Below are 24088 nucleotides of genomic sequence, written 5' to 3' on the forward strand. Positions count from 1 at the left end.
AGTATGCAGCCCCAGCATGGAACCCGAACCTTGTCAAGCACAAGACGAAGCTGGAAAAAAATCAAAGATATGCCACAAGACTAGTCCCAGAACTAAGTGGCATGAGTTACGAGGAAAGGCTGCGGGAAATACACCTTAGGACACTGGAAGACAAAAGAGCAAGGGGAGACATGATCACTACCTACAAAATCCTCAGGGGAATCGACCAGGTAGACAAGGATGAACTATTCAACACTGGTGGTACGCGAACACGGGGACACAGGTGGAAACCGAGTACCCACATGAGACATTGCGACGTTAGAAACAACTTTCTCAGTGTCAGAGTAGTTAAAAGGTGAAATGCATTAGGCAGTAATGTCGTGGAGGCTGACTCCATAAACAGTTTCAAATATAGACATGACAGAGCCCAGTAGGCTCAGGAATCTGTAAACCATTTGATTGGCAGTTGAGAGGCGGGACCAAAGAGCCAAAACTCAACCCCCGCAAGCACAAATAGGTGAGTAAAAATAGGTGACTACAGCTGGCCCAGCTACCCACTCTCCCCTGGTGTAGAGTACTAGTCTAATACTTGGGGCAGCTCCCACCCTACCCATGTGTAGAGTACTACTCCCACACCTGCGGCAGCTCCCACCATACCCTTGTGTAGAGTACTACTCCCACACCTGCGGCAGCTCCCACCCTACCCTTGTGTAGAGTACTACTCCCACACCTGCGGCAGCTCCACCCTACCCTTGTGTAGAGTACTACTCCCACACCTGCGGCAGCTCCCACCCTACCCTTGTGTAGAGTACTACTCCCACACCTGCGGCAGCTCCCACCCTACCCTTGTGTAGAGTACTACTCCCACACCTGCGGCAGCTCCCACCCTACCCTTGTGTAGAGTACTACTCCCACACCTGCGGCGGCTCCCACTCTACCCTTGTGTAGAGTACTACTCCCACACCTGCGGCAGCTCCCACCCTACCCTTGTGTAGAGTACTACTCCCACACCTGCGGCAGCTCCCACCCTACCCTTGTGTAGAGTACTACTCCCACACCTGCGGCAGCTCCCACCCTACCCTTGTGTAGAGTACTACTCCCACACCTGCGGCAGCTCCCACCCTACCCTTGTGTAGAGTACTACTCCCACACCTGCGGCAGCTCCCACCCTACCCTTGTGTAGAGTACTAATCCCACACCTGCGGCTGCTCCCACCCTACACTTGTGTAGAGTACTACTCCCACACCTGCGGCAGCTCCCACCCTACCCTAGTGTAGAGTACTACTCCCACACCTGCGGCAGCTCCCACCCTACCCTTGTGTAGAGTACTAATCCCACACCTGCGGCTGCTCCCACCCTACACTTGTGTAGAGTACTACTCCCACACCTGCGGCAGCTCCCACCCTACCCTTGTGTAGAGTACTACTCCCACACCTGCGGCAGCTCCCACCCTACCCTTGTGTAGAGTACTAATCCCACACCTGCGGCTGCTCCCACCCTACACTTGTGTAGAGTACTACTCCCACACCTGCGGCTGCTCCCACCCTACACTTGTGTAGAGTACTACTCCCACACCTGCGGCAGCTCCCACCCTACCCTTGTGTAGAGTACTGCTCCCACACCTAAAACACACTAGAACGAAAACACACTAGACTTGCTATTCACAAACAATGATGAACTAATCAGAGACATTACAATCTCTGATAATACATACCCAGATCATAAGCTCATTAAGTGTGAACTAGCATAAATAACGGCATTAGGTCCAAGAGACCCAACAAGCGAGAAGGGGTATTCAATCAATTCAATTTCAACAATAAGAGGATCGACTGGGAAAAAATAAAGTAGACCTTGCAACCCTTCAATGGGAGACGGTCTTAAGCGACAAAACTCCCACACAGGGAATAGCTTAACTGACAGCTGAAGCATACAAGGTCTGCTTGAAGCACGTACCTGTGAGGAGGGGCAGAAAGAGGACCACTCTAGAAAGAGAACGCAGACGACTGTACAGGAGAAGGAAACAAATAACAGAAATGTTTAGGCAAACACGACTATCACAAGCAAGGAAAATAAACCTAAACAGGGAGATGGAAGAAATAGAACAAACATTGAAGCGATCATACGAGGCTGAAGAAATGGAATTGGAACAGAAAGCATACAAGAGATAAAGAAAAATCCAAAATATTTTTTCACATATGCAAAATCAAAATAAAAAAAAACTCCACCAGTATTAAACCTTTAATTACAACTGAAGGTACGTACTCAGAGGACAACAAAGAAATTAATGAAATTCTTAGAAGCCAGTATGAGGCTATGTTTAGCACACCAATAAACAACATGAAATTTGATGACCCAGACAGCTTCTTTATGAATGACATTCAAGCTGCAAATAATATAACGGATATTAACACGAACTCTGAAGACTTTGAAAAAGAAATTGACACTATGCCCATGCACTCATCTCCTGGGCCTGACTCATGGAATTCAATATTCATAATGAAATGTAAAATACCAGTAGCGCGAGCACTCAGCGTAATATGGAGAAAGAGCCTAGATACTGGGAAGATACCAGCAGCACTTAAATCTGCAGATATAGCTCCTTTGCAAAAGGGGGGAAGTAAAGCCTTGGCAAAAAATTATAGGCCAGTTGCACTAACATCACACATTATAAAAGTTTTTGAAAGAGTGATTAGGAATCAAATTTCTACTTTTATGGAAAATAATGAGTTACACAACCCAGGACAACATGGATTTAGAGCGGGAAGATCCTGTCTATCACAGTTACTCAACCATTATGACAAAATCATAGAAGCTCTAGAAGAAAAGCAAAATGCAGATGTAGTATACACAGACTTTGCAAATTCATTCGTCAAATGTGATCATGGAGTGATTGCACACAAAATGAGGTCAATGGGAATACGCTGGATACTCAATTTCCTGTCGAACAGAACACAACGAGTAACAGGCAATCAAATCAAATCAAGTCCAAGCGCAGTTAAGAGCTCTGTACCTCAAGGTCTTTGCACCACTGCTGTTCTTTATTCTCATCATATATAGATAAAAAGACAAGTCACAACTTCGTGTCATCCTTTGCAGATGACACTAAAATCAGCATGAAAATTACCACTGCTGAAGACATGGAAAAATTACAAGCAGATATCAACAAAGTTTTCGATTGGGCAGCAGAAAATAACATGATGTTTAACAGCGATAAATTCCAGGTACTCAGGTACGGCAAAAATGAGGAAGTGATACTTAATACAGGGTACAAAACACAATCGAATCTGCCCATAAAAGGAAAACAGCATGTCATGGATTTGGGAATAATGATGTCCGACGATGTAACGTTTAGGGAGCATAACCAAGCAAATATTGCGTCAGACAGAAAAATGATTGGGTGGATTACGAGAAGTTTCAAATCCAGGGATCCCATCATAATGGTTGTACTCTTCAAGTCACTGGTGTTGTCCCGTCTCGAGTACTGCTCAGTACTCACTTCCCCCTTCAGAGCAGGAGAGATTGCTGAAATAGAGGGAATACAGAGAACATATACGGCACGCATAGACACGATAAAGCACCTAAATTATTGGGATCGTTTCAAAGCTTTCCAAATGTACTCACTAGAAAGGAGACGAGAGAGATACCAAATAATATACACATTGAAAATACTGGAGGGCCAGGTCCCTAATCTACACAGTAAAATTACAACGCACTGGAGTGAACGACATGGAAGAAAATGCAGAATAGAACCAGTGAAGAGCAGAGGTGCCATAGGCATAATCAGAGAACAAGTGTTACCCCCACCCTGTACTGACACAATGTTGAGGAAGGCTGAGCTTCCTCAACCATGTACTGACACAATGCTGAGGAAGGCTGAGTTACCCCCACCCTGTACTGACACAATGCTGAGGAAGGCTGAGTTACCCCCACCCTGTACTGACACAATGCTGAGGAAGGCTGAATTACCCTCACCCTGTACTGACACAATGCTGAGGAAGGCTGAGTTACCCCCACCCTGTACTGACACAATGTTGAGGAAGGCTGAGCTTCCTCAACCATGTACTGACAAAGTGCTGAGGAAGGCTGTGTTACTCCGACCGGGAGCCGGTCGGCCGAGCGGACAGCACGCTTGACTTGTGATCCTGTGTTCTCGGTTTCGATCCCAGGCGCCGGAGAGAAACAATGGGCAGAGTTTCTTTCACCCTATGTCCCTGTTACCTAGCAGTAAAATAGTACCTGGGTGTTAGTCAGCTGTCACGGCTGCTTCCTAGGGGGTGGAGGCCTGGTCGAGGACCGGGCCGCGGGGACACTAAAGCCCCGAAATCATCTCAAGATAACCCCTACCCTGTACTGTCACAATGCTGAGGAAGGCTGAGTTACCTCCACCCTGTACTGACACAGTGCTGAGGAAGGTTGTGTAGCCCCCACCCTGTACTAACACAGTGCTGAGGAAGGCTGTTACCCCCACCGTTTAACTGACACAGTGCTGAGAAAGGCTGAGTTACTTCCATCCTGTACTAAGACAGTGCTGAGCAAAACTGTGTTACCCCACCGTTTAACTGACACAGTGCTGAGGAAGGCTGTGTAACCCCCCTATTATGATGGTGTTGCTGATGATGTTGTTGTTGGTCGTTCCTTTCGGACAAGCCAACCCAAAACCTGGAGAGTGCCTGTTTTTACCAGGAGATCACCCTGGATGCTTCTGGTACTTGGTTCAATATCACAAGTTTAGGGGATGTGGCTCCAATACTAGCCTCGTTGTCACGTGCACACACCCACTCGAGCCGCCATGACTCCCCACTCTCTCCTTATGTGGTATGATCTCCTCAATCCCCTTTTCTTTGATATTACTCCGTACTACACTGTCTGCAGCTTTGGTTCTTGGTTCTTTCTCTCTCTCTCTCTCTCTCTTTCCTATTTTATGGGAAGCCTCACTAGGACAAGGGCAAACGTCAGCAAATTTGAATACATTTACTGGACAAGGCACATGGACAATACATATACACGTATAATAATATATATCTCCAATACTCTATACTATTGTACTCAGGTTGCACTCCAATACCATCGGGACTCTATCCATCTGCTTATCAAGTGGTATCCGAACTCCTGTCTCACCACCTATTACTACCAACCTCATCAAGTAGGTAAAGTCTTATAAGACAATGTTGCACTATCAGCCTCACCAAGTGGGTAAATCATGCTATACAATATGATATGGCGCTACCAACTCTGGAACATATAAATATCTGCAGGCAATTCAGCCTATGGCTATAATTCTATAAACATCAACATAAATATTCCTTGATAACCAACAATGATCAATCAATCACCCTATCAGCCCTAGAACACATATGTATGTCTCTGCAGGTAATCCCGCTTACGGTTGTAACTCTATACTTCAGTATAAGTACTCCTTGGCACAAAAATGGTAATCAATCACCCACCTTTCACTGCGTCTTGCACGATAATGACAACCAAACACTCTACCAACTCCCAACAAGTAATCAACTAGAACTTCTCATCCACATCTGGGAGTTCACTACCCTGACATCTTCAGGTTCTTCTGGATTTATCTACCAGGATCTGCTACAGCTCTTCCAGGCTGCTACACCATTAAGTCTTCCTTGAGCAACAATGGTGCTTCACCACTGGTATCACAGAAGCATTTGAAACTTCACTCCACAGTTCCTCTTCTCACAACTTGAGGTTCTCTTCCTCACTGTATGGCTGCTCTTCCACAGAGCTCAGTACCTTCCACAACCTTCGAGTCTCATCAACTACTCCCTCTCTGCTGGCTTCGAAGTTCTCAGCAACTCCTTCCCCAGACAAACCTGCAACCGATCGACATGCCAATAAAAATATTTCCCTATAAACACATAAACGAAATAAAGCACGCAATATGTTTGCACCCAACATCTCTCTGCTCTCTACATGCTGTGAGTGTGGACTCCCCGTTTGGGCGGGTCCATCCTCCGCCAGGCCCAGCGGCCCTCGAGGCAGCTGACGGCTGGCCCCTCAGTCGCCCTCTAGCGGTGAGAGTGGATGGATGTCGCTCCGCCCTTCAGGACCCTCCTCCATTTTACTCTCTTATTTTAGACCTTCTGCCTTAATAATAAACATTCGCTACGATCGCTGGCACACGATCAACTAAAGGCAATCACTGTAAACTAGATAAAATTGTACTTACCACAAAAAGGTCTCCTGCAGGGCGCTCTCTGATGGGGCGGCGACACTCGTGGCGCCTTAGGCTGCCCACAGAATTGCTTTAACTGCCCCCTCAACACCTTTTGCAGTTCCTAACTTGAACTGACACGCCTCCTAACTTATTCCTCAGTCGAGACGTCTGTCCACTTCCTTCCTCTTGAAGGTATATCAAACAGGGATTCCTCTCTAACAGGGTCTCAAACGGAGCACGCCCTCCCCTCACGATTTCTTCAGCTCAAGTGAGCTCAAGCTTATCTCAAGCGAGCCTCACACCTCCAGCAAACTCTCCACATCTTATATCAAGCCATTTACTTATTTTCTTATTCACTGCCCACATTCTTAAATTATCTATCAAATCCAACCAATTATTTTACATATGAATCTTCATGTCTATATTTCTTTGGCCTCTTAGTCAGGTCAGCCCTGATAGAATAATTCTCAAAGGGGAGACTCGTTTTTCAGCTACTTGGGATCATAACACTCTCTCCCCCTTGTTTTTGATAATTATTCCAGTGGCTAGGCTTGGGATAACGCATCAGCCACTATATTGCCTCGCTCTCTTATGTGCTTTATCACCACGTCATACTCTTGGAGCAATAAAAACCACCTGGTTAACCTCTGATTCGCATGCTTCATTTTTCTCAGAAAAACTTGAGGATTATGGTCTGTATACACCGTCAATGGGTGTCCTCTCCCACTCACATACACTTCAAAATGTTTCAATGCCATCACCAGGGCCAAAGTCTCTTTCTCGACCGTACTGTACGACCTCTGGTGCTTAACGAACTTCTTCGAGAAGAAGGACGCAGGGCGATAAATTCCATCACTCTGCTGCGTCAATACAGCTCCAGCCCCTATATCACTGGCATCTACATCGATGTACACTGCACATCCGGTCGCGCTTTGTAATACCTGGTTCATTACCCGTTGGAAACAGCTTCCACTAGTCTTCATTCCGAATGGCATCACTTTATATTGGTACAAGCCGTCGGGTGTTGCAAACGCTGAGATTCTTTTGGCCTCCTCGGACAGAGGAATCTGATAGGATCCCTTCAGCAGCTCTATTTTCAAGACATACCGTGCACTCCCAATTAGATCTATGCAGTCATCTCTGCGTGGTATCGGGAACGAGTACGCGACTGTGACTGCATTCACTTTCCTGTAATCGGTGCAAAACCGGTACGTGCCATTTCTCTTTTTCATGAGGAGGCACGGCGAACTCCAGTCACTATTGCTAACCTCTGCCAAGTCGTTATCGAGCAAATACTTTACCTCTGCCCTAATCGCCGCTGCTTTCTCCGGGTTAACTCTGTAAAGGTGTTGCTGGATGGGTTCAGCACTCCCTACATTTACTTCATGCACCGTTCCGCGGTGTCTTCTGGGCACTTCCGTGAATAACGACTTATTCCTCCGGACGATCTCCACTAGTTCCTGGCGTTGGTCATCCTCCAAATGACCCAGACGCTCACCTTTCTTGGCCAGGATTTCCATATTCGATATCTTCACGCTATCGGCCCTCTCTAACTTACCATTCTCCTCCTCTATTCCTTTGCCGTCTCCCACACAAAGCACAGTCGTCTGCGATGGGGTTTCCATCTGTTCTTCTTTACCTAGAGCAGGGGTCTCCAAACTTTTCAATGTAAGGGCCACATTATATATTTCCCATATTTATGCAGGCCGGAGAAATAAAAAATGAAATTGCTATTTTGTATAACTAAGATAAATGCATTGTCAAAGTACAGAGAAAAGAATATTGTACAGTGTTTGTGCTCCCTGAAACGGAAGCAGCGAAGCCACACTCGCCCTCCATCCCCACAATATACAGTTATACACAACTGATTGGTTGTAATGCACAACACATACCTACCAGTATTAGTATCTGTGCGTCACACTATCGAGAGAGAGGAAAACTGACTCGGGTTGAGCGCCACCAGTCAGCAGCCCCAGCTTTGAATAATTCTGCGATGCCATTCGTACGATAATTATTTTTTCAAGGCCACCACACAGGGATTTGTTTGGAGGGCCGGATGAAATTATGTGGCGGGCCGGATGTGGCCCGCGGGCCATAGTTTGGAGACCCCTGACCTAGAGGCTTATCTCTGTCATAGTACTTCTTTATCGGGTTCACTTGGCAAACCTGTGACTTCCTCTTACGACCTGGCATATGTGTTACATAATTCACATCCCCTAGTACCTTCTGGATGGTATATGGTTCACAAAATTTCAACTCGTATATACTTCCTTTCACCGATAGGAGGACTATCACCTGATCTCCTTCCTGAAATCTCCTGTTCTTCGCCTTCCTGTCGTGATATCTCACCATGGCTGCCTGGGACATTCTCAAATTTTCCAAGAGGGTGGAGCAAGCGGCGCACTCCACCCTCCATCCTTTCACTGTCTCTCTGAACAACTTCGACTAGAAGACGATCCCCTGGTCCGTCTGGATAACCTTGGGCATGCCTACCCATGCAATGTAGTTCTGTAGTCTATCCAAAATGGCTCGTGACGTCATTCTTCTCATGGAGATCGCGTCGGGGAAATGGATGGCTGTGCTCATTATGGTCAGTAAATACTCGTGGCCTTTTCTGGTCCTTGGCAACGGACCTACACAATCTATCAAGACCCTCTCAAAAGGCTCACCAAACACTGGATGGGCTTTAAAGGTGCCTTAGGTATAGCCGGAACTGGCTTACCTGCACGTTGGCACGGCAAACATGTCCTACAATACCTCTTTACATCCTTCCACACGTTCGGCCATTGGAAGTGCTCCTGCACCATATTTAAGGTCTTCTTCACCCCTAAGTGTCCTGCCATATCTACGGAGTGGGCTAGTTCTAGCACTGCCGTCCTGAACTCCTCCGGCACTAACACTTGGTGCTTCTCTAACCATACCTTATCTGCGCCGGCTTTGTTTGGTCGCCAATTCCTCATTCGTACGTCATTGTCTAAGAAGCAATGCACGGGGACTCCGGACATGAGTTTCCCCCTTTCGCCTCCCTGATTAGATCTATAAACTCCTCTTTCTGTGCCCTAATCAGGTCCATTCAGTTCACGCTGAACTTTTCAGGTAGGGTCATCTTCACTTCCTGTCTCCTTGAATCTTCATTCTTCTGAGCTGGACCTTCGCCGAACAGCCCAGACATGTCCACGTTGACCTCCTACCTTCATGGAGTCGACACTGCCACATCATCTTCAGTGTCGACCTCGGCGGCTACTTCCGACTCTGCCACTACACACGCCGGGTATACAATGACTTGATTGTCCTCTGTTTCATCTTCGATGATGCTGGCTAGATCTACCTTGTCCGGTGTTCCACTCGTACCGCGGTCCTTCTGGTACTCCTCCGGCACAGCTTTTACTATCAGCTCTGGCAACACCTTGGACCCACACAAGTCATTCCCCAGTATCACTTGGACTCCTGGAACAGGTATGTTGGGGCACACACCCAACATCACCTCCGCCGACAAATAATCTGACTTCAACTGGACAGCACACACGGGCATGTCACTCTTAGACAACAACCCATGAACCTTTATCCTCCTACTGCCAGCTAACAGTCGATCGTTTACGATTAGGCCTCTCAGAATCAAACTCTGATTGGCTCCAGTATCCCTGAGGAAACTAACCTCCACCTCGGATTGACTCCTCTATGCCGAATCAACTTTTACTGATGAACGGAAAATACCGCTCGTTCGTCAAATCTACCTTCTGTGGTTAGTCTTGTTGTACATCGACTTACTTCTTCCAGGGATCACACATGGTCAGGGTCACGACTTTCTTACCCTGCCGACAAAGTCTCATCATGTGATCCGATCTGTTGCACTTGTAGCACCTCATTTGGGAGAAGTCTCTCCTATACGCTCCCGAGTGGCTCTGACTCTGCCCACTCATATTGGAGTTCCTCGGGCCAGACGCACTACTTGTTCTCTGTGGAGCTTCACTGGGCCCTTGTCTCCTCTGCACATTTTTATTTTTCTACTTACCTCCAGCAGGCCGACTCGGCAATTTTCCTTCTTGGGGCTTAAAATTAGCTGGTCTGCTTGTCTGTCCCCCAAAACTTCTTCCTCCCCAGACTCCACTGGGTCTGCTATTGCTGCGTCTCACCTCATTCCTCATTCTGTTCTCCCTCAAGGTCTTGTATGCTTCCGTAATCATATCCGCCCTATCTGTGGCATCTCTCACCCTCCTTTATCCCTGCTTCTTGGATCTTGAACTTTGTCTCGGGGTGCATGATCTCCAAGAACTTTTCCATGACCATCAATTGCTTTAGGTCAGCATACGATCCAACTCCGACAGTCTCAATCCACTCCGGGAATCTCCTTTCCAGATCCCATGCTGTCTCAGCAAACGTACATGCACCAACCTTCAACATCTATCTGAAGCTCTTCCTATAAGCTTCTGGGGTTAAATGAAATGAGCGCAGTGTGCTGCTCTTCACTGTGGCATAATCCTGGCATTTATCCAGTGACAATTGGGTGTATGCCTCCCTGGCTGCACCGGTCAATCTTAACTGGTCCAGCTTGCCCATTCTTCCTGTGGCCACTCCTTAATGTTTGCTACCTTTTCAAAATGCTCGAAGAAGCTTTCTGCCTCTTCGGGCACAAATAGGGAAATGTCCTTTTCCCTAACCCTAACATCTGGTGAGTGTGATACCTGGGTGGTGCTCTCCGGCAACCCACGTTCGATCCTTTGCTCAGCCAGGGTTCTATTTGCTTCTATTTGCATTTGCTTTGTTCTCTCTTTTTCCCTTTCGACCTAGGCTTTTTCTTTTTCCTTCTCCTGTTCTAAGTCCTGCTCCCTCATTCTGGTTTTCTGTTTTTCTACCTCCAGTCTGGTGTTCTCTTTTTCCCTCTCGGCTTCAATTTTCATCTGGAGTTCTAATTTCATCTTTTCCAGCTGGAAAAGCACGCAAACACCCCCAGCAAACTTTCTCCATCTTATATCAAGTCTTTTCCTTATTTCTTATTCACTGCCACATTCTTAAATTATCTATCAAATCCAACCAATTATTTTACATTTAAATCTTCATGTCTATATTTCTTTGGACTCTCATTCAGGTCAGGCCTGATAGAACCATTTTCAGAGGGAAGACTGGTTTTTCAGCTATTACTACCTACCACCCTGTACTGACACAGTGCTGAGAAAGGCTGAGTTACCTCCACCCTGTACTGACACAGTGCTAAGGAAGGTAGTGTTACCTCTACCCTGTACTGACACAGTGCTGAGCAAGGCTTAGTTACCCCCCCCCTATACTAACACAGTTCTGAAGAAGGTTGAGTTACCCCCCACCCTGTGGTGACACAGTGCTGAGGAAGGCTGAGTTACCTCCACCCTGTACTGACACAGTGCTGAGGAAGGCATTGTTTCCTCTACCCCGTACTGACAATGTGCTGAGTAAGGTTGAGTTACCTCCACCTTATACTAACACTGTTCTAAGGATGTCTAAGTTACCTCCACCGTGTACTAACACAGTGCTGAGGAAGGCTAGGTTACCACCACCCTATAATGACACAATGCTGAGGAAGGCTAAGTTACCCCCATCCTGTACTGACACAATGCTGAGGAAGGCTGTGTTACCCTACCCTAGACTGACACGGTGCAGAGGAAGGCTGTGTTACCCCACCCTGTACTGAAACAGTGCTGAGGAAGGTTGTGTTACCCCCACCATGTACTGTCACAATATTGAGGAAGGATGTGTTACCCCCACCATTTATTGACGCAGTGCTGAGGAATGCTGAATTACCTCTACCCTGTACTGACAAAGTGCAGAGGAAGGCTGAGTTACCTCCAACCTGTACTGAGGCAATGCTGATGAAGGTTGTGTTTCCTCCACCTTGTTCTGATACAGTGCTGAGGAATGCTGTGTTACTTTCAATAGGTACTGACACAGTTCTGAGGAAGGCTGAATTACCCCAACCCTGTTCTGACACAGAGCTGAGGAAGACTGTGTTAACCCTCACCTTGTACTGACACAGTGCTAAGGAAGGCGATGTTATCTCTACCCTGTACTGACACAATGCTGAGCAAGGCTGTATTAGCCGCACCCTGTACTGACACAATGCTGAGGATGGCTGAGTTACCTTCTCCTTGTAATGACACTGTGCTGAGAAAGGCAGTGTTACCTACACCCTATACTGACACAGTGCTGAGGAAGGCAGAATTACCTCCACCTTGTACTGACACAGTGCTGAGGAGGGCTGAGTTACCTCCATTTTGTACTGACAAAGTGCTGAGGATGCCTGAATTACCTACAAACTGTACTGTCAAAATGATGAGGAAGGCTCAATTTCCTCCATCTTTTACTGACAGAGTGCTGAGGAAGGAAGTGTTACCTCCACCCTGAACTGACACAGTGCTGAGGAAGGCTGAGTTACCCCTACTCTGTGCTGACACAGTGCTGAGGAAGGCTGAGTTACCTCCAATATTTACTGACACAGTGCTGAGGAAGGCTGAATTTCCTCTACTCTGTACTGACACAGTGCTGAGGAAGGCATTGTTTTCTCTACCCTGTACTGACAATGTGCTCTGTAAGACTGAGTTACCTCCACCCTGTACTAACACTGCTCTAAGGAAGTCTAAGTTACCTCCACCTTGTACTGACACTGTGCTGAGGAAGGCTGGGTTACCCCCACCCTATAATGACACATTGCTGAGGAAGGATAAGTTACCCTTACCCTGTACTGACACAATGCTGAGGAAGGCTGTGTTAGCCCCCTTCTTTTACTGACACAGTGCTGAGAAATGCTGAGTTACACCCACCCTCTTCTGACACAGTTCAGAGGAAGGCTGTGATACCCTATCCTAGACTGACACAGTGGTGAGGAAGGCTGAGTTAGCTCCATACTGTACTGACAGAGTGCTGAGGAAGGCTGTGTTACCCCACCCTGTACTGTCACAATGCTGCGGAAGGCTGAGTTACCTTCTCCCTGTAATGACACTGCTGTGGAAGGCAGTATTAACTCCACCCTGTACTGACACAGTGCTGAGGATGGCTGAATTACCTCAAAATTGTACTTACACAGTGCAGAGGAGGGCTGAGTTACCTCCACTTTGTACTGACAGTGCTGAGGAAGGCTTAGTTTCCCCTATACTGAAAGAGTGCTGAAGAAGGCTGAGTTACCCCTACCCTGTACTGACACAGTGCTGAGGAAGGCTGAATTACCTGCACCCTTTACTGTCACAATGATGAGGAAGGCTCAGTTACCTCCACCTTTTACTGACAGAGTGCTGAGGAAGGAAGTGTTACCTCCACCCTGAACTGACACAGTGCTGAGGAAGGCTGAGTTACCCCAACCTGTACTGACAAAGTGCTGAGTAAGGCAGAGTTACCTCCACTCTGTCATGAGAAAGTGCTGAGTAATGCAAAGTTACCTCCACTCTGTACTGAGACAGTGCTGAGAAAGGCTAAGTTATCCCGACTTTGTACTAAATCAGTGCTGAGGAAGGTAGTGTTACCTTCACCTTGTACTGTCCTAGTGCTTAGAAAGGCTGAGTTACCTCCACCCTGTGGTGAGGAAGGCTGAGTTAGCTCCATACTGTTTTGACAGAGTGCTGAGGAAGGCTGTGTTACCCCACCCTGTACTGTCACAATGCTGCGGAAGGCTGAGTTACCTTCTCCCTGTAATGACACTGCTGTGGAAGGCAGTATTAACTCCACCCTGTACTGACACAGTGCTGAGGATGGCTGAATTACCTCAAAATTGTACTTACACAGTGCAGAGGAGGGCTGAGTTACCTCCACTTTGTACTGACAGTGCTGAGGAAGGCTTAGTTTCCCCTATACTGAAAGAGTGCTGAAGAAGGCTGAGTTACCCCTACCCTGTACTGACACAGTGCTGAGGAAGGCTGAATTACCTGCACCCTTTACTGTCACAATGATGAGGAAGGCTCAGTTACCTCCACCTTTTACTGACAGAGTGCTGAGGAAGGAAGTGTTACCTCCACCCTGAACTGACACAGTGCTGAGGAAGGCTGAGTTACCCCAACCTGTACTGACAAAGTGCTGAGTAAGGCAGAGTTACCTCCACTCTGTCATGAGAAAGTGCTGAGTAATGCAAAGTTACCTCCACTCTGTACTGAGACAGTGCTGAGAAAGGCTAAGTTATCCCGACTTTGTACTAAATCAGTGCTGAGGAAGGTAGTGTTACCTTCACCTTGTACTGTCCTAGTGCTTAGAAAGGCTGAGTTACCTCCACCCTGTACTGACTCAGTGCTGAGGAAGGTAGTGTTACTTCCACCCTGTGCTGACAAGGAGCTGAGGAAAGCTGTGTTACCTCCAAACATTACTGGCACAGTACTGAGGAAGGCTTAGTTACCTCCACCCTGTACTGACAAAGTGCTGAGTAAGGCAGTTACCTCCACCCTGTACTGAGACGGTGCTGAGAAAGGCTAAGTTATCTCGACTTTGTGCTGACACAGTGCTGAGGAAGGCAGTGTTACCTCAATCCTGTTCTGACACAGTGCTGAGAAAGGCTGAGTTACTTCAACTTTGTACTGACACAGTGCTGAAGAAGGTTGAGGTACCTCCACCCTGTGGTGACACAGTGTTGAGGAAGGCTGAGTTACCTCCATACTTTACTGACACAGTGGTAAGGAAGGCATTGTTTCCTCCTCCTTGTACTGAAAAGGTGCTGAGTAAGGCTGAGTTACCTCCAACCTGTACTGACACAATGCTGAGGAAGGCTGTGTTGCATCTCAACCTGTACTGACTCTGTGCTGAGGTCGGCTGCGTAAACCCATCTTTTACTGATACAGTGCTGAGGAAGGCTAAGTTACCTTTATACTGTAATGACTCTGCTGAAGAAGGCTGTGTTAATCCCTCCCTACAGAATGCTAAGGAAGTCTGAATTGCCTCCACCATGTACTGATAAAGTGCTGAGGAAAGCTGTGTAACCCCAACTCTGTACTGACACAGTGCTGAGGAAGGCTGTGTTACCTCCGCTCCGTACTGACACAGTGCTGAGAAAGGCTGTGTTACTCCCCACTCTGTACTGCCAAAATGCTGAGGAAGGATGAGTTACACCCCACCCTGTACTAACACAGTAATTAGAAAGGCTGTGTTACCTCTGCCCTGTATTGACCAGTGCTGAGGAAGGCTGTATTAACCGCACTCTTTACTGACACAGTGCTGAGGAAGGCTGAGCTATCCATACCCGGTCCTGACACAGTGCTGAGGAAAAATGTGTTACCCCCACCCTGTACTGTCACAGAGCTGAGGAGGGCTGAGTTACCTCCACCCTGTACACTGACACAGTGCTGAGGAAGGCTAAGTTACCCCCACCATGTACTGACACAGTGCTGATGAAATCTGAGTTACCCCCACTCTGTACTGAAACATTGCTGAGGAAGGCTAAGTTACCCCCACCTTGTACTGACTCAGTTCTGAGGAAGGCTGTGTTACTCCCACCCTGTACTTAAACAGTGCTGAGGAAGGTTGTGTTACCCTAACCCTTTATTGACACAGTGCTGAGGAAGGCTGTATTAGCCGCATCCTGTACTGACACAGTGCTGAGGAAGGCTGAGTTATCCAAACCCTGTTCTGAAACAATGCTGAGGAAGGCTGAATTACCTCCATTCCGTACTGCCACAGTGCTGACGAAGGTTGTTACCTCCACCTTGTTCTGACACAGTGCTGACGAAGGTTGTTACCTCCACCTTGTTCTGACACAGTGCTGAGGAAGGCTGTGTTACCCTTTACTGCCACAGTGCTGACGAAGGTTGTTACCTCCACCTTGTTCTGACACAAGGCGGAGGTAACACCCTTTGTGTTACCCTTTACCCTCTACTGACAGAGTGCTGAAGAAGGCCGAGTTACCTCTTCCTATACTTACACAGTGCTGAGTTACCTCTCCCTATACTGACATAGTGCTGAGAAAGGCTGAGTTATCTCACCTTGTACTAACACACTGAGGAAGTCTGTACTCACCTATTTGTACTCACGTATTTGTGTTTGCGGAGGTTGAGCTTTGGCTCTTTGGTCCCGCCTCTCAACTGTCAATCAACTGGTGTACAGATTCCTGAGCCTACTGGGCTCTATCATATCTACATTTAAAAAAGTGTATGGAGTCAGCCTCCACCACATCACTGCCTAATGCATTCCATCCGTTAACTACTCTGACACAGAAAAAATTCCTTCTTACGTCCCTGTGGCTCATGTGGGTACTCAGTTTCCACCTGTGTCCCCTTGTTCGCGTCCCGCCAGTGTTAAATAGTTTTTCCTTGTTTACCCGGTCGATTCCCCTGAAGATTTTGTAGGTTTCAATCATGTCCCCCCTAACTCTTCTGTCTTCCAGTGTCGTAAGGTGCATTTCCCCCAGCCTTTCCTCATAACTCATGCCTCTTAGTTCTGAGACTAGTCTAGCAGCATACCTTTGGACTTTTTCCAGCTTCGTCTTGTGCTTGACAAGGTACGGGCTCCATGCTGGGGCCGCATACTCCAGGATTGGTCTTACATATGTTGTGTATAAGATTCTGAATGATTCCTTACACAGGTTCCTGAACGCTGGTCTGATGTTAGCAAGCCTCGCATATGCCGCAGATGTTATTCTTTTTATGTGGGCTTCAGGAGACAGGTTTGGTGTGATATCAACTCCAAGATCTTTCTCTCTGTCTGTTTCATTAACTACTTCATCTCCTATTCTGTATCCTGTGTTTTGCCTCCTGTTTCCACTGCCTAGTTTCATTACTTTGCATTTACTCGGGTTGAACTTCAACTTCTGAACTTCTGTGTTACTCATCCTGTTCTGACACAGTGCTGAAGGAGTCTGAGTTACCTTACCCTGTACTGACATATTTTTGAGGAATGCTGAGTTACCTCCAACCTGTACTGTTATAGTGCTGAGCAAGGCTGAGTTACCACCACCCTGTACTGACTCAGTGCTGAGGAAGGTTGAGTTACCTCACCCTAAACTGACATAGTGCCGGGGAGAGCTGTGTTAACTGACCCTGTAGATTCACACTGTTGAGGAAGGTGAGATTCCTCACCCTGTACTGACACTGTACTAAGGGAGGCTGAGTTTCCCCACCCTGTACTGACACTGTACTAAGGGAGGCTGAGTTTCCCCACCCTGTACTGACACTGTACTAAGGGAGGCTGAGTTTCCCCACCCTGTACTGACACTGTACTGAGGGAGGCTGAGTTTCCCCACCCTGTACTGACACTGTACTGAGGGAGGCTGAGTTTCCCCACCCTGTACTGACACTGTACTGAGGGAGGCTGAGTTTCCCCACCCTGTACTGACACAGTGCAGAGCACTGTCAGTACAGGGTGAGGAAGGCAGAGCACTCTACACTGCTGTGTTCCCCGCCAGCAACGTCTTGACTCCGCCTCCATTTCTTCCCATTACTGCTCGTCCATCTGGCACTTCCCTTGCTACTTTTTGCAGCTATAACTTCATCCTAAACTTAAATTTACTGTTTTTAAGTTAATCCATTTTCCTTGTGGAAAATGTTGAGGTGGAGTGTGGAAGGACGTAGTGTGTGAGGGAAATGTTATGCATCGTCGTAAGCAAGATGGAGTGGTGTTGGTTGGGAAAGAGAGAGAGAGAGAGAGAGAGAGAGAGAGAGAGAGAGAGAGAGAGAGAGAGAGAGAGAGAGAGAGAGAGAGAGAGAGAGAGAGAGAGAGAGAGAGAGAGAGAGAGAGAGAGAGAGAGAGAGAGAGAGAGAGAGAGAGAGAGAGAGAGAGAGAGAGAGAGAGAGAGAGAGAGAGAGAGAGAGAGAGAGTAAGAGAGAGAGTAAGAGAGAGAGAGAGAGAGAGAGAGTAAGAGAGAGAGAAAGAGAGAGAGAGAGAGAGAGAGAGAGAGAGAGAGAGAGAGAGAGAGAGAGAGAGAGAGAGAGAGAGAGGAGAGAGAGAGAGAGAGAGAGAGAGAGAGAGAGAGAGAGAGAGAGAGAGAGAGAGAGAGAGAGAGAGAGAGAGAGAGAGAGAGAGAGAGAGAGAGAGAGAGAGAGAGAGAGAGAGAGAGTAAGAGAGAGAGAGAGAGAGAGGTGTAGCTGGTCACATGCTCCAATGGATGAGGGAGTACCTAAGCAATAGGAAGCAGAGAGTTATGGTGAGGGGTGAGACCTCCGATTGGCGTGAAGTCACCAGTGGAGTCCCACAGGGCTCTGTATCACCATTCATCACTTCATATTCACCATTACTTCCTAACACCCACCCTCACACCCACGACCACCCACCCACACACACACACACACACACACACACACACCTCTCTCTCTCTCTCTCTCTCTCTCTCTCTCTCTCTCTCTCTCTCTCTCTCTCTCTCTCTCTCTCTCTCTCTCTCTCTCTCTCTCTCTCTCTCTCTCTCTCTCTCTCTCTCTCTCTCTCTCTCTCTCTCTCTCTCTCTCTCTATCTCTCTCTCTCTATCTCTCTCTTCCCCACCCCGCTCTGCCCTTCTGACAAATCCTATCACGGCACAACTAGGAACAGGGTCAAGCATGACAGCATGACTGTCAAGCATGACAGCCAGAGGCAACAGGGGGAACAGGGAAAAGTTCAGGTGACGAAATGAAGGAAATGTTGGCCCAGTTTCTGCAGGACATAAAGAGTGAGATGCAGGAAATGAAGAATGAAATAAGCAACCTAAAAAGAGAGCTGACAGCAGCAAAGGAGGAGATTAGAGCCCTCAAAAAGAACAGTATCAATGCTGAGACTCAGATAACCACCCAGGGAGAAGGTGGTAATAGAATTTTAGAAGAGAATGCCACAATAAATGCAACATTTACAGATATGCGAAAAAAAAAATCTGAAGTAATGTCTGCAGTGATGGAGGTAGCCATGAAAGCAGCCACCTCACAGGAAGTGGCATGCTCCACTAGCCAGCTACTGGAAAGGAAAAGATTAGTGGTAGCTGTGGGTATTAAAGAGCAGGAAGGCTCTAATAGGAAAGAGTGGAATGATAAAGACAAAGCGGCAGTGAATGAAAAACTGAAGGCCCTAGACATGGAAGCGGTTGAGCATAGCATTGAGAAGGTTTTCAGGCTAGGCTGGTACAAAAAAGACCGAGACCGTGTGTTAAAGATAGTGTTTGCAAACGAGAACACAAAGGACACGATTCTAACAAAGAAAAGCCACCTGGAAAATGTGGGAGAATTCAAAAAAGTATTCCTCCAGAGGGACATGACGAGGGATGTGAGGGCCATGGCAGCAGAAGCAAGGAAGAAGCAGAGGGCGAGAGGGGAAGACCAGGAAACCACAGCTCCCAAGACATCACCCCCAGAGGCGATGGGGGAACCCACAACCAGCTACCCAGTAACACAAGTGGGGAGGGCAACCCCACCACCCTCCTCTGCATAGAAAACCCCCCTTTCCTTCCTGTCCTCCCGCCCCTTTCACTCCATACCCTCCCTGTCCCTCCCGCATCACTTGACCCCCCACCCCTCATCCCAGTATCCTCTGCAACCCTGGTATCCACCTCACAAATCCTCACACCCATGGCACAACTTCCTCCACCAGCAGAACACTCACCAAGGAGGATATTTGAGAAGGGACAGAAGAAAGTGAGCCTCAAGGCAATGTACACTAACATAGATGGAATTACAAATAAAGCAAATGAACTTGGAGAATGAGTACTAAGAGGAAAACCCAGATATAATAGCTCTCACAAAAACAAAGCTTACAAAAACAATAACAAATGCAGTGTTCCCACAGGACTATTATGTTATGAGGAAAGAGAGAGAAGGAAGAGGTGGTGGTGGTGTAGCCCTGCTGGTAAGAAATGGCTGAGATTTTGAGGAGTTGGTTGTTCAGGGATGTGAAGGTTTCAGTGATTACATAATAGGAACAATAACAACTGGAGGGCAAAAAATTATAGTCGTAGTCATATATAATCCAGTGACCAAATGACAGAAGACCAAGACAGGAATATGATAGAAACAATTTGGCCACCATTAACATAACAGAGAGAGCAGCTTCTGTTGCTAGCAGGAATGGATCTGGACTACTAATCATGGGAAGACTTCAACCATGGGAAGATAGACTGGGAGAACAGAGACCCGCATGGAGGACCAGAAACATGGAGAGCTAAGCTGCTGGACGTGGCAACAAGAAACTTTCTAAGCCAGCACATCAAGGATCCAACAAGAATGAGAGGAGAAGATGAACCAGCAATGCTTGATCTGATATTTACCCTAAATGAGTGGGATATAAGGGAAGTCAAGATGGAAGCACCCTTGGGAATGAGTGATCACAGTGTATTGAACTTTGAGTACCTGGTAGAGCTAGGAATTATCCCCTCCGAAAAAGAACTAGGAAACAAAAGACTGGCATTCCGAAAGGGAAATTATGAGGAGATGAGAAGCTTCCTTAGGGAAATACCGTGGGACACAGACCTCAGAGCTAAGTCTGAACAAGATATGATGGACTATGTCACCCAAAAGTGTCAGGAGGCAGTAAGCAGATACATCCCGGACTAAAAGGAAAAATCCGAGAAGTAAAAGAAGAATCCAAGGTATAATAGGGCATGTATGGAAGCAAAGAAACTGAACAAAAGGGCGTGGAGGAACTTTCGGAATAACAGAACACCAGAAAGCAGAGAGAGATACCAGAGAACCAGGAATGAGTATGTCAGGGGTGAAAAGAGAAGCAGAGAAAAGTTATGAAAATGATATAGCAAACAAAGCCAAGACCGAACCAAAGCTACTCCACAGCCACATCAGAAGGAAAAGAACAGTGAAAGAACAGGTAGTGAAACGTAGAACAGGCGAGGACAGGTATGCAGAGAATGACAAAGAGGTGTGTGATGAACTCAACAAGAGGTTCCAAGAGGTCTTCACAACAGAACAAGGTGAGGTCACTGTGCTAGGAGAAAGGGAAGTAAACCAGGCAGCCTTGGAAGAGTTTCGAAATTACGAGAGAGGAGGTCAAGAGACACCTGCTGGACCTGGATGTTAGAAAGGCTGTTGGTCCAGACGGGATCTCGCCATGGGTACTGAAAGAGTGTGCAGAGGCACTTTGCTTGCCACTCTCCATAGTGTATAGTAGGTCACTGGAGACGGGAGATCTACCAGAAATATGGAAGACGGCGAATGTGGTCCCAATATACAAAAAGGGCGACAGGCAAGAGGCACTGAACTACAGGCCAGTGTCCTTGACTTGTATACCATGCAAGGTGATGGAGAAGATCGTGAGAAAAAACTTGGTAACACATCTGTAGAGAAGGGACTTCTTGACAAATTGCCAACATGGCTTCAGGGAGGGTAAATCTTGCCTGACTGCCTTAATAGAATTCTACGCTCAGGTGACAAAAATTAAGCAAGAAAGAGAGGGTTGCGCGGACTGCATTTTCTTGGATTGTCGGAAAGCCTTTGACACAGTATCCGCGTAAGAGGCTGATACATAAGCTGGAGAGACAGGCAGGTGTAGCTGGTAAGGTGCTCCAGTGGATAAGGGAGTATCCTAAGTAATAGGAAGCAGAGAGTTACGGTGAGGGGTGCGGCCTCTGATTGGCGTGAAGTCACCAGTGGAGTCCCACAGGGCTCGGTACTCGGATCCTATCTTGTTTCTGTAAATGATCTCCCGGAGGGTATAGATTCATTTCTCTCAATGTTTGCGGACGATGCCAAAATTATGAGAAGGATTAAGACAGAAGAGGACTGTTTGAGGCTTCAAGAAGACCTAGACAAACTGAAGGAATGGTCGAACAAATGGTTGTTAGAGTTTAACCCAACCAAATGTAATGTAATGAAGATAGGTGTAGGGAGCAGGAGGCCAAATACAAGGTATCATCTGAGAGAGGAAATTCTTCAGGAGTCAGAGAAAGAAAAAGACTTGGGAGTTGATATCACGCCAGACCTGTCTCCTGCAGCCCATATCAAGAGGATAACATCAGCAGCATATGCCAGGACTGGCCAACATACGAACGGCATTCAGAAACTTGTGTAAAGAACCATTCAGAACTTTGTATACCACATATCTCAGGCCAATCCTGGAGTATGCAGCCCCAACATGGAGTCCATATCTAGTCAAGTATAAGACTAAACTGGAAAAGGTTCCAAGGTTTGCCACCAGACTAGTACCCGAGCTGAGAGGTATGAGCTACGAGGAGAGACTACGGGAATTAAACCTCCTGCTCCTCCTCTTCCTCCTGCATTCCTCTTCCTTCCTCAATGAAGGCGATGTACAAGGCTTCTCTCTGCTCCCTGCACTTTTCTAGAAGCTGTCTCAGGGAGACCACCATGTCAGTGGTCGACCTCTCTGCTCAGAAACCACACTGTGACTCGGGGTATACTCTTTCGGCAAGAATCTGAAGTCCTGACCAAGACGACCCTAGTGAAGAGTTTGCCAACGACGCTGAGGAGGGATATGCCGCGATAATTGTTTACATCACTTCTGTCACCTTTATTTTTGTAGAGAGTGATGATGTTTGCATCTCTCATGTCTTGTGGCACCGAGTCCTCCCTCCAGCACTGGCACAGAAGTTCATGAAGCTCAGACTTAAGTGTTCCACGAGCGCACTTGAGAACTTCAGGTGGAATCCTGTCGTCTCCTTAGGCCTTCCCTGAGTAAAGTGAATCCACTGCTTTCTCAACTTCTTCCACTAGTTGGTTCAAGATCAAGTTCTTCCATGATGGGCAGGCATTCGATTGCATCCAAAGCCTCTACGCTGACCTAGTTCTCTCTGGAGTAGAGTTCGGAGTAATGTTCCACCCAGCTATTCATCTGTTGATCACGGTCTTTAATGATCTCTCCAGTGGCTAACTTTAGAGGAGCCGTCCGGTTTTGTGTAAGGCCTGTTGCCTGTTTGATCCCATCGTGCATGCCTCTGATGTGGCCGACAGTGGCCGTAGTCTGGATGCTGGAATAGAGTCGAAGCCAGTAATCGTTAGCACAACGCCTCGCAGTTTGTTGAACTCCACTGCAGGCAGTACGGAAGGCCTATAGGTACCTTTCTGAAGGCAGGTTCTTGTAGGATGAGAGAGCTCGTCTCTTTTTCCTCTACGAGGGGTAAAAGTTCTTCTGGACTGGCCTCGAACCAATCTGCTGACTTGTACTGCCTCTTACCGAAGGTGGACATGGCAGTGTTGAAAATAGTGCCCCTGAGATGTGACCTCCTCTCACTTGCGCTATCGCAGGGTGGCATTTACCAGCGCCGAAGTGAATTCCTCCATCTTGTGAAGGTCACGGGTCTTGTTTACTTTAATGCGAGGTCTTCCCTCCTTCTTTGCTCTGTGGATTTTCCGGGGCTGGAACTTTACTCTGCAAACGACGAGAGAGTGGTCGGTGTCACAATCTGCGCTCTGGAAGCTGCGGGTCAGTTTGACATTTCTCAGATTGCTGCGCCTCATAAGCACCAGGTCGAGTTGGTGCCACTGCTTAGACCTGGGATGTCTCCAGGAAACCTTATGCTTTGACATGGTGTCGAAGAAGGCATTGGTGATGCAGAGATCATGACAGCAGCAGGACTCCAGGTGGCGCTGCCCACTCTCAATTAAACCTCACTTCGCTGGAAGACAGAAGAGTTAGGGGGGACATGATCACCACATTCAAGATTCTAAAGGAAACTGATAGGATAGATAAAGACAGGCTATTTAACACGAGGGGCACACGCACTAGGGGACACAGGTGGAAATTGAGTGCCCAAATGAGCCACAGAGATATTAGAAAGAACTTTTTTAGTGTTAGAGTGGTTGACAAATGGAATGCATTAGGAGGTGATGTGGTGGAGGTTGACTCCATACACAGTTTCAAGTGTAGATATGATAGAGCCCAATAGGCTCAGAAATCTGTACACCTGTTGATTGACGGTTGAGAGGCGGGACCAAAGAGCCAGAGCTCAACCCCCGCAAACACAACTAGGTGAGTACACACACACACACACACACCACCCTAGCCCACACACACACACACAGCTAACAGGGCTGTCATCGACCTTCGCTCTCAGCAGCTCCCATTGAACTCAAATAA

The sequence above is a fragment of the Procambarus clarkii genome, chromosome 21 (genome assembly GCF_040958095.1).
Source record: "Procambarus clarkii isolate CNS0578487 chromosome 21, FALCON_Pclarkii_2.0, whole genome shotgun sequence".
Lineage (NCBI taxonomy): Eukaryota > Metazoa > Arthropoda > Malacostraca > Decapoda > Cambaridae > Procambarus > Procambarus clarkii.